At 40.6% G+C, this 14,334-nt stretch overlaps 1 long non-coding RNA gene and 1 pseudogene across 1 annotated transcript; both read right to left on the bottom strand.

The window, feature by feature from the left end:
* Positions 1 to 1,520: 1,520 nt before the first annotated feature.
* On the bottom strand, positions 1,521 to 2,292 carry LOC147625148 (uncharacterized). The gene is made up of 3 exons (XR_015269027.1): positions 2,106 to 2,292; positions 1,911 to 2,014; positions 1,521 to 1,806 (listed from the first exon to the last, which is right to left on the bottom strand). It is a non-coding gene; the product is annotated as an uncharacterized LOC147625148 (long non-coding RNA).
* Positions 2,293 to 2,428: 136 nt separating this feature from the next.
* On the bottom strand, positions 2,429 to 9,872 carry LOC147625147 (uncharacterized; annotated as a pseudogene).
* Between the last annotated feature and the right edge of the window lie 4,462 nt (positions 9,873 to 14,334).

Below are 14,334 nucleotides of genomic sequence, written 5' to 3'. Positions count from 1 at the left end.
CTCTACCGAGCCCCTTCAAATTCAAGGGTTTGAATATAAATACCCCGCCCACTTGGCAAGCCAAAGGACGAGTATTTGTCGAAACAAGTAGATTTCGACCTTGCAGTCTCAAACAGTTAGGGGGATAAGAAATCACCTAGTTTGATCATACTCTTGTCCCATACCAAGAGTAAGGTCAAACGTTAAAATGGAATATTTGCCCCCCCTTTAAACTACAATAACAAGCATTATTCTAGCCTCACCAATGTAATTTATCCAATTACCATGGCAACTATGTGAATTAACTTAATTCATGCACACAAAACAAGTGCAAATACAATTGTGATACGTATGGCCAAATCATGTCCGGGTCAAAGGAGAGGACATTCGCTAATTGAACTTTATGATCTTTCCTTGTGACATAGGGTACAATTTACCCTCTAGTATCACTTAATCTCATTAATTACCATTTCATAACACTTTTCTATTCATCATCTACTTTTGCTAATCTACCTTAGCGTAAATTAAAACAAATTCATATAAGCGGTAAATAACCTTAAAAGGATAAAGCACCAACCACATTTCTAGCATGGCCACCTTTTTCTCCATGTGTGGATGCCAAGGGAGAATCCCTAGGTAGCGCCTCATCATTAGGGTTACGTCGCGTGCGCTTGGGCGCCATCTTTGATTTTTCGCCAAGAAAGTGGAAAATCAAGGTAAATTATGCATAACTTTTATCTAGAGATACCATAAATGCATTACTGAAATTTTTATCTCAATTTTGAATTTTTTGGTTTTTCCCTATTTTTTAGCTATTTTTTTAATAAAAAATGCAGAAAATAGCATTTTTAGGCCTGAAAAATGCTAAAATTCAGTTTTTTAATTCTAAAAAATCCATGAAAAGTCAAGAAATTCAGAATTTCAACAATGAGGTAATTTCCCAAGCTTTCTTCTCATGAAAAAATTAAATCCCTTCACAGAAACAACCAAAAATGGCAAAAAATGACCCTATTTTGGCCCTAATTCTTCACTAAAACTTCACTACAACACAAGGGCCTATTAGTGACCTCTATACCGATGCCCTATGAAGGATTTTTTAATATCCCCATTGTCGCTATGCATCTTTATGAATGTCGCAAAGAACATGTCGGTATAGCCGTCTCTGTCAGTGTCGTTATTTGCGTTGAAAATAGCAACGTGTACAGAGACATTTATACCGACGCTGACAAAGACATCCATACCGATGACCATAAATAAAAAATTTGGATGGCATGCCCTCTTGGCCATGCCATCCCCAAAACAGTGACCTCTTGGTCATTATATATCAAAATTAACAGAACAGAGTAAGATTTATCATTAAAATTGCAAAGAACAACAAACTTCTTAAAAAAGTAACTTGAACATACACTTGAGTACGTATGAATTTTAAATTACAAATTGAACATTACATAACAAAAAGACACCAATTTATGTGAAGAAAGATAACTGCATATAACGTGATACATGTACAACGCATCAAAAATATACAAGTGTATGTGAATATGGTCGTGACCATAAATATGAGCTCAAATCGATGATACATAAATAACATCGTCGATACAAAAAATGACTATATGTAAGGGGTATAACAAAAAATGGCTGACGCCGCTACAAAAAATGACTATATACAAAAATGACTACAAATGGCTGTGACGACAGCTATGGTGAATCGGGTAAGGGACTACAAAAAATGTGCTCCGTGTAAGGGGCTGCAACAAAACTCCACTGAGCTCACAGCTGAGGTGGATCCGATAGCTCTGCCCGTGTCAAGGGCTCTGTGTAAGGGGCCTGCAACAGCAGAACAAACGTTTTATTATATAAGTACTTAAACATATACACGTCAATAAACTACTTATATTAAACACATATATAAGTAAACAGTTTTTTCTCACCTCTCCACCTTAGCGATCGAGGAGCTCAATCACCCATGCCAATCCGTGCTGTGCTCCAAGGCTCCTCTCTAACCTGCTGGCCGGTCTACCTGTGGTCCCTTGCTCTTTTATACAAATTCAAATTAAAGATTAGCTTTATTGCAACACAATTAACATACACATAAATCAAAGAGTGCTCAAGTACAAGAATCTTACAAAATCCTCATCAAAACTGCCTCAACCGCCACTCCCGAGGTGATGTGAGGATCCAACATTGATCCTCACCTGTGCTGCCCTCCTCTGCTGCTCCCACCTGTTCATATTAAAAAAAAGTGTATATATATGTCTCTCTCTTAGTCTCTCTCTCTTAGATCAAACTGTGAAAAAAAATAGTAAAAAGCCATATCATTGTGCAAATAAAAAGATAGACATATAGAAGACTCCTTGCGAAAATTTAAAGAAAGATACAAAAGCCATGTCGTTGCACATATAGTACAAAATATTTTGTTATTGTAACCATAGTACAAAAGATTCGATCAAGTATTCTCTACAGCATCTTGACACAACTCGATGCCAACTTCTAAATCTATGGTTAGCTCTCCGCTACTTCGATTTCAATGGGTTCTGCATCATCCTTTGGCAGTGTCATGTCTATAACTGGCAGCTTCGCTACTTCAGTTTCCATGGGTTCCGCATCCGTGACAGTAATTAGATTGCGATTCTCATAAATTTGAGCACCTCGTGGAGCCACTTTGATGACATACCACCAATGCTCATCGGATGGCTTTGGATAGAAAATAACCTGGAATATTTATGCCATTCATTCAGTTACCTCCACTTTCATCTTATCATCATTGTTTGCATTGAATTAATGAATGTACCTGCTCGCAGTGTTCCGGAAGAACAAATGTATCTTGTAGGGCATGAGCGTGTGCTTTTTTTAATGCTTGGGCATGGGCATCTTTTTTTATGGCCGTTGGCCTCTTCCGTGTGAGAACCAGTCCTTGGAGCTCTCTTTTCCTTTACACAAGGGAAGGGGTGGGAACCACCCCTTGTACCCGTTACTTTTTGAAATGGGGGGCTAACTAGCCCAGGCGCTAGTGCCTCGTGAAGTGCACCATCATCATCATCAACACCATCTCATCATGCTCACGGCCTACACCATAGCCATGGACTGCACAGGATCCATAGCCATGGAGCTTCAAACTCCATTGTTCCCCTCAATAAAAAGGGGTGCGCACATGTACTCCAGCACCAACAGAGCAACAACGTCACCGCCAACAACATGCATGGCAGCACAGCAGACCAAGCACAAGCCCGCCATAGCTAGAGCTCGTGAGAGCTCCACACTCTCATTTGAGAGTTACTAGGAGAATGGCCACACTTTTGCAATATAAAGAGTGCGCCCCATGTAAATTTTTATGCATGTGGGATTATCCCACTTCTTTTCCATTGCCACATGGCAGTCTTTGAGGGCCTCTCCACAATACACAACTTAAAACCCTTCTCCTTTTGGAACAAAAAAAATAGTGCTAGGGGCACTTTTTCTCTCCCTGCCACCTGCAATTGAGAAGACTCATAGACAAACCCAATACATTGCCTTATTGCCCATACACTCGACATCAGTTCATAAGCTCTGCCCCACCTCATGAGACCATTTGGCACTCTGAAACTTGTGCCAAAAAGTAGTCCCTGGCTAGATCCCGCAACATTAAAAAAAACAAAGAAAAGCATCTCCCCAATTGCTCCACTTTGACCTGCTAGTACTCCGTGCTCAAGACTCCAATTCACGAACCCTTTTGGTAGGCTTGTAGCCTACATATCCAAGTACATTCTATAAGCTCCATGTACCTTCATCCCACCTGTAAGGGCCCCATCCAAAGAGACCAAAACTGACCTTTAGTCACTTGTTCCCCACCTTCAAAAAATTTTATAAGTGTTAGGTACACATGGAAAACTGCCAACATTGGAGCGTCCACAACTTACTGCTCATGCACCCAAATGAAAAACCAACTACATAGCCCTAAAGCACATATGAGAGGCTATATCTAGGCACCTTTATCCAGACAAATCCACTCTTATGAGGCAATACCAAATCCACATCAAAGTGGCCCTTCATCAACCTGTGAACAAAAAATTAATCCCAAAAGCCAACTGCCAAGGTTCAAGCATGCATAACTTCCTGCTGGGGTGTCCAAACACAAATCTATCTTCACAAGCCTATAAGTAGCATACTCAAGCACATTTTATAGCCTCCATCCACCTGGTTCCCACATTGCATGCACCTGCTCTACGTCCTCCAAAACTTGGCCTTCTCAATGGATTCCAACTGCATTAAAGCCCTGTTTCCTCATCTTTAAGCCACATAAAACCCTTGTAACTCATGCACATCAACCACAGATCTTCATCCACTGATTCCCTTGCACTATAGCATACCTAAACAAAAAGAAACACTGCACTGCTAGCATCTAATGCATAATACTATACCAAAAACAAAAGTGGGGGGCTTATTTTGCTACCATGCTGACATCGTGCACCATCTACACATGCAAAACCCTACTCTAGCTCTACCAAAACAACTGCAAGGAGCTTATTCAAAAAAAACACCACATAGTTTGCCCACCCACAAGCCCAGCTAGATCATTCATGATCAGCAGTCAAAAATAAAAATTGTAGAGCTGGTCCATAATCCTCCTCACCTGTAAGGATGGGGAGAATTGGTTCCCTTTCACCTGGTAAAACATCCTCCACAACAGTCATGAGATGAGCTACATACTTCTTCAAACGAGATCCATTAACCCTGTATACATGCAATAAACCATCTAAATCTGCAAGCTGGAAGGTACCATTGTTAGCAAACTTTTGAACCACCATGAAAGGCCCTTCCCACTTGATTTGAAATTTTTTACGCATGGTTTTATCCAAACGGCTATTGTACCTGAGTACCAGATCCCCTTCTTCAATGCCCTTTTCTTTTACCTTTTCATTTGCACTTTTGATGTTATCTTCCCTCTCCTGCATATAATGCTGCAAAGCCACATCTCTATCCAAAGTAGCTCTCTCCAAGAAAATTAACCTTTCTTTCAAACCATTTGAACAATCATCAGTAAGCTTCAACAACATCCACATAGTCGGAATCTCTATCTGTATAGGCAACAAAGCTTCCTTACCATACACTAACTAGAATGGAGTAAAACCTGTACCTGTTTTAACACCTGTCCTGTAAGCCCACAAAGCACAAGGAAGCTCCAAATCCTAGTTTCTACCATGATGCTCAGTCATTTTGGCAAGCATTTGCATAAGTTCTCCATTAAACCTCTCATTTAAACCATTACATTGAGGATAATATGGAGTTGTGAAACTATGTCAAATTTTTACCTTCTTGCAAAGATAATTAACAAGCTCACTTCTGAAACTTTGTGCATTGTCAGATAAAAGCTCCAAAGGCATGCCAAACCTACAACAAATATCCTCATAGATAAATTTAGCAACATCCTTAGCTCCAATCTGCATCACTGCCTTTGCTTCCGCCCACCTAGAAAGATAATCCACTACAGTTCAGATATAACATTTCCCCCTTGTTGTAATTGGCAATGGTCCTATCGCATCCAATCCCCACTTCTCAAAAACATCATAAGCAATAATTGTATTCCTCAAACTTGGTTTCAAAACCCTGGATGCCATACTTTGACACTTTTTGCATGACCTGCATCAATGATGTACATCCTTTTGCCAATACTTGGCCATACATACCCTTCTTGCAGAATCTTATGTAAGGTGATCTTCATAGCAAAGTGTCCACCGCATGAGCCTTCATGGTTGGCCTCCAAAATCTTGTAAATCTCCTCCTTCCAAGATACCTTTCTCAACACCATATCTGGACCTTTCATAAATAAAACATCATTAAGCATCATAAACTTACTGGCAACATTGGAGCGTCCACAACTTACTGGTAACATTGGAGCATCCACAACTTACTGCTCATGCACCCAAATGAAAAACCAACTACATAGCCCTGAAGCACATATGAGAGGCTATATCCAGGCACCTATATCCAAGCAAATCCAATATCATGAGGCAATACCAAATCCACATCAAAGTGGCGCTTCATCAACCTCTGAACAAAAAAATAGTCCCAAAAGCCAACTGCCAAGGTTCAAGCATGCATAACTTCCTGTTGGGGTGTCCAAACACAAATCTGTCTTCACAAGCCTATAAGTAGCATACTCAAGCACATTTTATAGCCTCCATCCACCTTGTTCCCACATTGCATGCACCTGCTCTATGTCCTCCAAAACTTGGTCTTCTCAATGGATTCCAACTGCATTAAAGCCCTGTTTCCTCATCTTTAAGCCACATAAAACCCTTGTAACTCATGCACATCAACCACAGCTCTTCATCCACTGATTCCCTTGCACTTTAGCATATCTAAGCAAAAAGAAACACTACACTGCTAGCATCTAATGCATAATACTATACCAAAAACAAAAATGGGGGGCTTATTTTGCTATCATGCTGACACCATGCACCATCTACACATGCAAAACCCTGATCCAGCTCTACCAAAACAACTACAAGAAGCTTATTCAAAAAAAACGCCACAACTCCAAGGCTTTGTGGAGTCGACTTCTATAAACCCCGATACATCTCTTTGAACGGTGGCATTGGATCCTTCCATAATCACTTTAAACCACTGCACATCAAAAATGAGAATTGTGAAGCTTTGATAGTCTGCATTTATGATCTCCTTCAACAGCCCAAAGTATTGCATCTCTGCAATCACAATGTTTTGATCTGTTGCATGGTGTTGACTACCTTGCTCAAACTTTGCCATCACACTGGAGTCAAATATCACTCACTTCTTATCGATGTGGTCCACTCAAAAGTGATGTCCACGAGACCATGCAGCACTATATGACTTATACTGCAAAAGAATGATATTTTCGTTCAATATTAAATTAATTACCTTGTGAATTCTAGTTTGTTTAGTACATTCTTGTATATTACCTTGTCAGAACAACCACGAGAAAATTTCCATTCTTCCAAGCTGACATGAACCCCTTCTTCCTCCGCCTTAGTGAGCTACTAATGTAGCCATAAAAGGGGCATAAAGCAAGGTAATACCTCCAGCTCCGGTGGATACCGCACTATTCTTCCACGTTGGTGTGCTCTAAATGCACGTCGTGCATCATATCTCTCTTCCTTAGCTGTTTCTATGTTGTGAGCCATTTATCCATTGTCAAATGATGCAACATAGAGAAGCAATTTATCTTTTCTTCGAGCATTATGTCCATTTGCTTTGAGGTACCTCCACCATGAGCCACATCTGTCATGAGTCGTTCATCTTCACCCAGTCGCCATAACATTGGAGACTCTTTGTCAAACTCGACAATCCATTCAATAATGTACACAAGAGACTCTTGCACAATCCAACCCTCAACCATGCTACCCTCTAGACGAGCCTTTTGTCAAACAAATCCTTTCAAATTCTTCATGAAGCTCTCTAAGAAAAACATCCAGCGGCAATGCACAGTGCCAGCCATCTCTATCTCATCCACAACATGCACTAGTAAATGAACTTGGATAGTGAGCATAGACGGAGGGAGATACTTCTCAATCATGCACACCAACTCAACAACATTCTTTCGTGCTGAATCAATAGAGGTGGTTTTAATCACTTTTTGAGAGATCTGCCGCACTAATTCTGCCAATTTGTAAATAATTGAGCGAATTTCCACTGTCAATGACCCTGCCACACAGATGGGTAGAATGAACTACAAAAATAGATTGAGAGCATTATCAGTGGGGCTACATTGAGAGCATCCTATGTCACAAAAGATGAGTAAGTTTGAGAGGATGTACCTGACACATCTTGTGCCAATCGTGCGATTTGAGACCACTCAGCTTTCCATCCTTAGTGAAAGCCGTTCAAAGTGAGTGCATGAGACCTGTTGGCATATGAATGGAACATATAATATGCTTTGCACTACGCTCCTCGTCCTTTGATAATACCCAAGGATCCTTTGGCAAAGTAATGCGACCATCTGCATGGGTCACATGCCACAGCTCTTCCATAATTCCCACTTCTTGCAAATCCACTCGGGCATGAGTCTTTTCTTCCGGTAATGTGATCCCACAATAGACTCCCAACATTTTTGAAGATATGCATTGGATCTAGGAGATGATTTGATGCACAAGTTTGTCCAATAAGGTAGCTCATATAGAATTGAAAACCTCTTCATCCCAGGGGGCAACCCTTCATGATGTCGTTGCTTCATAAGCTGCCAATCCTTATCTGTCATATGTAGGGGTCGACGCCCAAGGAATCCCTCATGATCTTCATGTGCCTTAGAGAGATAAGCTCAATGCCCTTGGTATATTATCTTCTTAAGAGCATTTGAGTAACGTGCATTTAATCTTGGCCCACAAATGCCACATGCATGATAGCCACTAGTGACAAGACCTGAGATTCAGATAATTGGAGATTCAGATCCATTAAAGCATTTCATACTAACAATATTATATTAATTATACCTAAGCACTCCCCATATCCAGGGTGGTCATGCATAGTCCACATAAGTATGCCTCTAATGTCGACTATTTGTCTATCAAGACGCTTACTTTTGTCTACCACCTCGATGCCAGACCACAACTCTTTTAGCTCATCAACAAGGGGCTGAAGATAAACATCCATATTCTTTACCTTGTAACAACTAGGCACAAGCAAACTCAATATCAAATGCCCCTTCTTGGTTGTCAACCATGGTGGAATGTTGTAGTTCACAACTACTACAGGCCATACAGAGTAAGTTGTGGAGCGCTGACCAAATGGATTATCCCCATCCATCGCTAAACCAAGATGCAAATGACGAGCCTCTTGTGAAAATTATGACCAACGCTCATCAATGTGCTTCCAAGCCATGCAATCTATTGGAATGCATTGAACACCATCTTGGGAGCAATTTTTGGAGTGCCAAGACATAAGATGTGCTATTGTTTTGCACCTAAACATGTGCTTGATCCATGGTATCAATGGAAAATATCTCAACACCTTTTCTAGCATAGTATCCCCCTGTAAATCTTTACGATATCGATCAGCACCACACACTGGACACTTTTCCAATTCTGCATACTCCTTTCAAAAGAGGACACAATCATTGGGGCAAGCATGTATGGTGTCATAGTCCACACCAAGCTTTTGGAGTATCTTTCTTGCATTGTCTCTATAGCTTGGCATTGTATTTTGTGCGGGTAGTATGTGATTTTTCAAAAGCCTGTACACCACATGATATTAAACATATATCTATGGTCATCAAAATTTATGTACTTCATATTTCATATACCGTCAATTATACCTGAATAGCTCTGTGACACTTTTATCACTCCACCCGAATAATGCTTGAAGATTTAGCAATGCAAGCACGGTCTTAAGGCAAGAAATCCTCGAGCCTTCATATAATGTCGTACGAGCCTCTTGCTTCATGTCATCGGCTATGGAATTGGTGGCCTTGAATATAGCCTCCACCATGTCATTCATTTCCTCTTGATGCATCTCCATAGGTGGATCTTCGATTGTGTGCCTATCTGGTGAAGATGGTGTCATAGGATGATGTGAAGAAGTTCCCATATGATGTTTGGAATGCATGCGAGCTCGTTGAATAGTAGGTTGCAAGCTTATGGGTGTGTACTCGTTGCTAGAGCCCTGTCATAAGCACATACAATGACATACACCAATATTAGAGACGCGTATGCCCAATATTTTTACTATCCTAATAATAGCAATTAAGTCTTTACCAATGTATTGAAATCTACAATGGCTTGATCAATGGTGTTCCGATCAAAGAAGCCATAATCTCGCACATGTTGCAACATTACACGACGTTGTCGTCGCACTCCAAATTTGCATTGGTTGCAAGGACAAGTCACCCTCTGTGAGAGATTTGCATCAAGTGGAGACGATCTATCGTCTTCAGTACTCGACATTTTTGTACCCAACATTCTATGCGTCAAGCGCTACGATAAAATATTTTCCACATAGCGCTATGTCGTAACATTTTCTATCTCTCTCTTTCTCTCTATCTCTCTCTCTTTCTCTATCTCTCATTCTCTATCTCTCATTCTCTCTTTCTCTATCTCTCATTCTCTATCTCTCATTCTCTCATTCTCTCTATCTCTCTCTCTTTCTCTCTATCTCTCTCTCTTTCTCTATCTCTCATTCTCTCTCTCTCTCTCTCATTCTATCTCTCTCTCTTTCTCTCTATCTCTCTCTATCTCTCTCTTTCTCTATCTCTCTCTCATTCTATCTCTCTCTCTCTCTCTCTCACCAGCTAGAAATTGAATTCGGAAGATTTAGGGGAATTCCACCTGAGAGTAGAATTTGCAAGTTATGTGGAATAGAACCGGAGACAGAGTTGCATTACATATGCCACTGCACCGTGTACTATGAGAATCGTGGGCGTTTCCATTGCCTATTTAAAGAAGGCTTTGGACCTCTAGATAAAGTCATGAAATACCAGGATCAAAGATGCTTGGACCTGTATCTACTTGAACTAAACCGACATAGAGATAATCTAATGAGAAGACAAAGAGCACGATAGTCTCAGAGGCAGATCACAGATTTCTTTGGATCGAGAGAAACAGGAGAGGAAGGAGAAGCAAGAAGCCAACAACCAACACAAAGGGCTACCCACACTCATACCAAGGCACCCTCATTGATAGGGCGATTGAGCTTGGGAAATCGAGATGACCATGATTGAGATGCAAAAGCACACTTCACTAGCAGAGACTACAGCAAAGGATTAGAAGCATTCTAGCCAGACACACAGAATGCTCTTAAGAAGTTTATTCAGTACTTGGTATTTAGTTTTTCACATTTCACATTTATTTTCACTTATTACTTTAGTACTAATGTACCCAGACATTGTAACAGATTCACCACTTTTGTATCAGTTTGGTCTCATAGGTCATTTTGGCCTTTTGAAGACGTTAATCTAACATTTCTTTTCATTTCTTTCTCTCTATCTCTCTCTATCTCTCTCTTTCTCTATCTCTCTCTCATTCTATCTCTCTCTCTATCTCTGTCTTTCTCTATCTCTCATTCTCTCTCTCTCTCTCTCTCTCTCTCTCTCTCTCTCTCTCTCTCTCTTTTTTGGACTAATATGTTCTCTCTCTCTCTCTCTCTCTCTCTCTCTCTCTCTCTCTCATTCTATCTCTCTCTCTTTCTCTCTATCTCTCTCTTTCTCTATCTCTCTCTCTTAGTCACATTTCACATTTATTTTCACTTAGTACTTTAGTACTAATGTACCCAAACATTGTAACGGATTCACCACTTTTGTATCAGTTTGGTCTCATAGGTCATTTTGGCCTTTTGAAGACGTTAATATAACATTTCATTTCATTTCTTTCTCTCTATCTCTCTCTCATTCTATCTCTCTATCTTTCTCTCTATCTCTCTCTTTCTCTATCTCTCATTCTCTCTCTCTCTCTCATTCTATCTCTCTCTCTCTTTCTATCTATCTCTCTCTTTCTCTATCTCTCTCTCTCATTCTATCTCTCTCTCTCTATCTCTCTCTCTCATTCTATCTCTCTCTCTCATTCTATCTCTCTCCTTCTCTATCTCTCTCTCTCTATATCTTTTTTTTTTTGAGGAAACACAGAGCTATAATACTGGGTATGAAAAAACCCCAAAGTGCCAGAGGTGGCCTACTGAGGGGGCATACAAACTGTGCAGTGGGAGGCGTGAAGCCTGTGAGCAGTCGGTGCTACATCACGGTGGATGATGTGATGTGTGCAATATGAACCACTGTGGGGGAGTGTACTCCCATCTAGCATGTCCTCCAACAATCCTGAAGAAGAGACCCATGCGCCCCCAACGACGAATGAAGGCCTGGAGTCTGTCCTGAGCTGTCTGTGAAGGCCGACAGGAATCATCATACGTGGAACGCAGTGCACGGATAAGATCGAGCCAAATCAGGACTAGAGTATCACGTGTCGATTGCCGCGTGTGACTAAGGACATGGAGACAACGAGCTCTCCAAATGTTCCACATCTCTCATTCTCTCTCTCTCTCTCTCCTCTCTCTCTCTCTCTCTCTCTCTCTATCTCTCTCTTTCTCTATCTCTCATTCTCTCTCTCTCTCTCTCTCTCTCTCTCTCTCTCTCTCCCTATTCTCTCTCTCTCTCTCTCTCTCTCTCTCTCTCTCTCTCATTCTCTCTCTCTCTCTCTCTCTCTCTCTCTCTCTCTCTCATTCTCTCATTTTCTATCTCTCTCATTCTCTCTCTATCTCTCACTCTCTATCTCTTTCTCTCTATCTCTCTCTTTCTCAATCTATCTCTTTCTCTCTCTTTCTCTCTTCTCTTTCTCTCTATCTCTCTCATTCTCTATCCCTCCCTCTCTCTCTCTCTTTCTCTATCTCTCATTCTCTCTCTCTCTCTCTCTCTCTCTCTCTCTCTCTCTCTCTCCTCTCTCTCTCTCTCTCTCTCTAATGCTTTCTCTCTCTCTATCTCTATCTCTCTTACTCACTCTCTATCTCTCTCTAAGTTCTCAATCTCTCTCTCTCTCTCTCTCTCTCTCTCTCTCTCTCTCTCTCTCTCTCTCTCTCTCTCTCTCTCTCTCTCTCTCTCTCTTTCTCTCTATCTCTCTCATTTGCTATCTCTTTTCTCTCTCTCTCTCTCTCTCTCTCTCTCTCTCTCTCTCTCTCTCTCTCTCTCTCTCTCTCTCTCTCTCTCTCTTCTCTTTCTCTCTTCTCTTTCTCTCTCTCTCTCTCTCTCTCTCTCTTTCTCTCTCATTCTATCTCTCTCCCTCTCTCTCTTTCTCTCTCTCATTGTGTGTGTGTGTGTCTCTCTCCCTCTCTCTCTCTCTTTCCCTCTCCCTCTCTCTCTCTCACATTCCATATCTGTTGTTGCTGCATAAAGATTCACCAAAGGTACAAAAAAGCCTCTCTCTCATTGAATGTGTGTGTGTGTGTGTGTGTGTGTGTGTTGTGTGTGTGTGTGTGTGTGTGTGTGTGTGTGTGTGTGTGTGTGTGTGTGTGGGTGGGTGGGAGGGAGAGAGAAAGAAAGGGGGTAGGGGAATATGAGAGGGGAGGAGGGAGAGAGAGACTAGGGGTGGTAGCAAGATAGAGGTGACCCAGTTTGGACAGACGGGCGCCCTAAAAATTGGACAGAAATAGCCCTTTTTTGTAACTTACACACACATATCTTTGTAATTATAATAGAGTATTACATAATTTTTTTTGTCACATTGCATGCATAAAAGGTGATAAAACGACGCTAATATTGGTAAGAAACAATAGGTTTTGACCCATGTTACATTGAATAGAATGTAGACATGTATGGCCTGTCATCACTAATGTCATCACTAATGTCATCACATCTTACTTTTAGTAAATTTCTTCAAAATTATTTTTACAAACATCTAATCAATCCCAAATTTTGCACATAGGTTTGCCACATTGGGAAGTACAAAGGATAATTTATTGGTCATTTTTTGCTATTAAAATCTAATGTTTCTAATTTTTCAAAGTATAAATTATTGGAATATGCACCATTTTTTTTTCACAATTTCTCATGATCTAAACATGATCCCTATGCCTCCATGGTGTCTACTTATAGGTTTTTATGTGTAGAATGTTAAAATGTAGTCATCTGATTGTTTGGCATTATCGTTTGACGAGTATCTAATTTTGAAAATACGTGCAATCTCTTAGAGGGCTTATGAGATTTTATTATTAAAATCATAATAAATCAATAGACGTATTCCATGTATATTCTACTATAGGATCTTGAATCTCATATCATGTGGAGCTTGTCAAAAAAAATTTGGCTCAATTTGAGTATTGGAAGGCCATGTTTTAGTGATTTTGAAGTGATTTTAGACTTTTGTCCGCTATAGGTGTAAAACCATTTCTTAGCTTGTACACATGGATTTTCCACCTAAGCATTCATCCTAGTTAGCATGCCTTATCATTGTGCCACCCTAGCAAAGTCAACTAAGTCAACATCCTAGTCACCAATTTGATGACGTTGAGGAGCGTAAATTGGCAAAAGCGACACAACACCAGAAAGCCCTCAAACAACAAGCGGGACGGCACACAAATGACTCAAAATCCCCTATACCTCCCTATGCACAAGCGGTAAAGACACCAGCGACCATAACCATACCACAAAAAGCTTCCATCACCAAGCTTATCATAGACAAGACTCCTCACATGTGATAAAGAACTATGAAAAGAGGACAAATTGAGATGGAATCTACAAAACCCTGACACACTTGATTATGTATAAGTCTTTACAATGAAGAAGAAGAGAGCCATTCTCCTCACAAAACCATACATAACATCCATAGCCATCACCATCTTCATGACAGAATAACCATAAGCTTCACAAGAAATCTCCTTCTTCGTAGTCTTCACACTCTAGCTTCACAAACACTGGGAATCGCAGGG

This window comes from Cibotium barometz, chromosome 24 (genome assembly GCF_041138505.1).
Source record: "Cibotium barometz isolate CiBa-2024 chromosome 24, ASM4113850v1, whole genome shotgun sequence".
Taxonomy (NCBI): domain Eukaryota; kingdom Viridiplantae; phylum Streptophyta; class Polypodiopsida; order Cyatheales; family Cibotiaceae; genus Cibotium; species Cibotium barometz.
Note: the sequence above shows the minus strand (reverse complement) of the source record. Positions and strands in the feature narration are given on the sequence as shown.